The following is a 4,086-nucleotide window of genomic DNA, read 5'->3' on the forward strand; positions in this document are numbered from 1 at the left end:
ATGCTTCACTGAAGTCATTTGCGGACAGACACAAGAATGTAAACGCAGAGCGAAGCACGTTGGAAGAAGAGGTAGTAGTACACGTTAATTTGTCAGAAATTGTCCAGGAATTAACGCGCACCGTAACGATACAAAACAGAGATACAACAACAGATGAAACAACTGCAACAACAGATACATGAGCATAATGCAGAAACAACGTAACAACAGCGCGAAATTAAAAAAAAAAATAGAGGTCAAAGAACGATTATGTCACATTGAGGAAGAGGCAAAAGAATCCCGAGATAATTACGAAGAGATATAGACAAAATCCAGGTTTATGTGCAGACATTGTGCGATGACAACGAGACCGAAATAAAAACGTTGCATGACGACACTCAGGCTGAAATTAAAACATTACGTGATGATGTCAAAACATTACGTCATGACAACAAAGCATTACGTGACGATACTCACAGAGAAATTACAAAGATAACTAAACAGGTTAATGCAATTACTCGCCAAGCAGCGGACACAGCATGACAAATATTTGACGATAGTATGCTACAGAAACGCATCACGAAAGCGCTGCTCAAGAGGTACGATATTCGCATCGTGAGAATAGAAGCGAAAACGAAGAATCAGTTCGAAAAACTCAAATACGAACTGCTGTGGACTAAACAAGAGCGAAGCGATTTCGATAGTATAAGCTCTGAATCTCTAACAACTTCTGAGCCAGTAATGCCACCAGAAAGGAATGAAGTAGTTACGCGGTTGCAGACCACCTGCGATGCCACAGGCACGTTTCGAAACTTATGAAGAGCAGAAAGCACCACGAAGACATCGGGTACCTCAGGCATACCTTTTGGAACAATTCGGACCACATGATGAAGCGTAAAGATTAGCCAGGCAAGGCACTGAGCCAGTATGTGCCAGGGAAATGCAAGGGATTGAAGGTTATAGCGTAATGCATACCGCCACTCGCAAAGAGCCAGTGGAAGAAAATCATATACGTAAGCATCCTGTCTGATCGTCTGCATCCATTATGTCCACTGTGCATTCCGACGGACTTGGGCAGTTCCAGCAGAACAGTGTGACACTCCACAAGTCCATAATTGCTACAGAGTGGCTCCAGAAAGACACTTATGAGTTTAAACGCTTCCGCTGGCCACAAAACTCCAAAGACATGAACATTATTGAGCATATCTGCGATGCTTTGCAACGTGTTGTTCAGAGGAGATCTCCACCCCACGTACTCTTTCGGATTAGAATTACTTTAGACATTAATCGAGTCCATGCCACGTCGTGTTGTGGCACTTCTGCGTGCTCACTGGAGCCCTACACGATATTAGGCAGATGAACCAATTTTTTGGCTCTTTAATCACAAGTGGAATCAAATTAAGTGGGAATATTATCTAGGAAATCCCTTTCAAAATTTCAAATACATCTTGAAACAGATGCCATGGCACTCTAAACCTATAGGAAAAGCGTGAGAAGATACGTTGACTGACAGGCTGTGATGCTGCAGCCAAGATGGTGTCTGTGGATACCACCTCTGGGCCAGGTGCACCCGCCTGACGTGGACGCCGTTACTCTCACAAGCGGCACCTTCTCCCTCTATGATGGCTTCTACCACCTGAAAATGCATTGCTCGCTCTTGTATGGCAAACGTGTCCGAGGAAGGCAGAGGGGGAATGGGGGGGGGAGGGGGTGATGATGGTGTTCTCCTTAAGCTATACACGTCATGGACAGATGCGTGCTTACTACGCCCAGCGCGACAGCTATGGCGTTCAGATGTTGTTAGAATATCTATCCAATTTATTTATCACTACGTCTAGGTGAGGTCACAGTCGCGTTACAAGTTGTCGTGTTGTGGGTTTGTTTGCGTGATCCTGGCACCATTATAAGTAGTGTTTATTATTGTGCCAGGTTGACGTTACGAGCTGATAAGCTGGGGGAGTCTGTGCCTCTAGAGACGCGGTTCGGGTGGTACTGGCGGCATTATGTACAGTGTTTAGCACCCTGTCAGGACAGTGTGACACTCTGGCTACCTATGGAGCTGTTTTTGCCGCTTAGCTCCTACGAGCGTCATATATACGAGGGCGTCTGAACATTAGATTTTACGTGAAATCTGATACAATTTAAAAAAAACAAAAGTATATTAACATTCTGCAACCTTATTCTTCACGGCTACGTACCTGCACCCCTCTTTCTCTAGAACTCTCCGAATTGTAGGGTGTAACTCGGCGGTCTGAAATGTTCCTACGTCGGTACGTGTGAAACGTCACTCCGTAATCAAGTTTCTAAATTGAAAAGTTCATCCACACATGCAACAACCGCCCCTTCTGCGCGAAAATGCCAGACCACATACGACCGTTGTGACATCTGAAACACTGAAACGCCTTGGGTTCATCGTCATCGATCATCCTCCATATAGCTCCGACTTGGCCCCTTCCGATTTTCATCTGTTTCCGAAACTTAAAGAACCCCTTCGAGGACGTCACTTCGCTAGCAACGAGGCAAGCAAGCGGTGGCGAGGTTGAGGCTCCGTTAGCAAAGACAAAAATTCTTCAGTGACAGCATCAACAGGCTGCTCTCGTTGAGAAACAAATAAGCAGACAAGAAGAATAAAGGTGTAAGAGGTTTAGAACGTTAATAGCGTGCTATGAGTTTTCAAGTTAAAAATTTTGGAAGCATTGGTTTTCAGCAAGCCCTCGTATATAAACATACACTATGTGATCAAAAGTATCTGCACCCTCCCAAAAACATATATTTTTGATATGAGGTGCATTGTGCTGCCATCTACTGCCAGGTACTCCATGTCAGCGACCTCAGTAGTCATTAGACATCATAAGAGAGCAGAATTGGGCGCTCCGCGGAACTCATGGATATCGAATGTTGTGATGTGATTGGGTGTTACTTGGGTCATACGTTTGTATGCGAGATTCCCCCAGTCCTAAACATCCCTAGGTGTACTATTTCCGATGTGATAAGTGGAAACGTGAAGCGTACCAGGTTGACCTCGTCTGTTGACTGACAGAGAATGCCGACAGTTAAAGAGGGTCGTAATGTGTAAAGGGCAGACATCTCTCCACACCATCATACAGGAATTACAAACTGCTTCAGGATCCACTGCAGGTACTATGACAGTTAGGCGGGAGGTGAGAAGAATTTGATGATCGAGCGGCTGCTCATAAGCCACACATCACGCCGGTAAATGCCAAACGACGCTTCGCTTGGTGTAAGGAAAGTAAACACTGGACGATTGAACAGTGGAAAAACGTTGCGTGGAGTGACGAATCACGGTTCACAATGTGACGATCCGATGGCAGTATGTGGGTATGGTAAATGCCCGGTGAACGTCATGTTCCAGCGTGTGTAGTGCCAACAGTAAAATTCGTACGCGGTTATGTTGTGTTATGGAGGGGGCTTGCAGCCTTTGTTTTTTGCGTGGCACTATCACAGCACAGGCCTACATTGACGTTTTAATCACCTTCTTGCTTCCCACTGTTGAAGAGCAATTTGGGGATGGCGACTGCATCTTTCAACACGATCGAGCACCTGTTCATAATGCACGACCTGTAGCGAAGTGGTTACAAGACAATAACGTCCCTGTAATGGACTGGCCTGCAAAGAGTCCTGACCTGAATCCTATAGAACACCTTTGGTATGTTTTGGAACTCTGTCTTCGTTCCAGGCATCGCCACCGACGTCGATACCTCTCCTCAGGGCCGCAATCCGTGAAGAATGGATTGCCATTCTCCAAGAAACCTTCCAGCACCTGATTGAACGTATGACTGCGGGAGTGGAAGCTCCATCAAGGCTAAGGGTGGGCCAGCACCGTATTGAATCCCAGCATTACAGATGGAAGACGCCACGAACTTGTTAGTCATTTTCAGCCAGGTGTCCGGGTACCTTTGATCACATAGTATGTATCATTTTACCAATGTCTTCGCCAATAGCTGAGTGGTCAGTGTGAGGATTGCCGTCCTAAGGGCCCGGATTCCATTCCCGGCTGGGTCGGAGATTTTCTCCGCTGAGAGACTGGTTGTTGTGTTGTCTTCATCATCATTTCATCCCCATCCGGCGCGCAGGTCGCCCAATGTG

This window comes from Schistocerca serialis, chromosome 7, assembly GCF_023864345.2.
Source record: "Schistocerca serialis cubense isolate TAMUIC-IGC-003099 chromosome 7, iqSchSeri2.2, whole genome shotgun sequence".
Lineage (NCBI taxonomy): Eukaryota > Metazoa > Arthropoda > Insecta > Orthoptera > Acrididae > Schistocerca > Schistocerca serialis.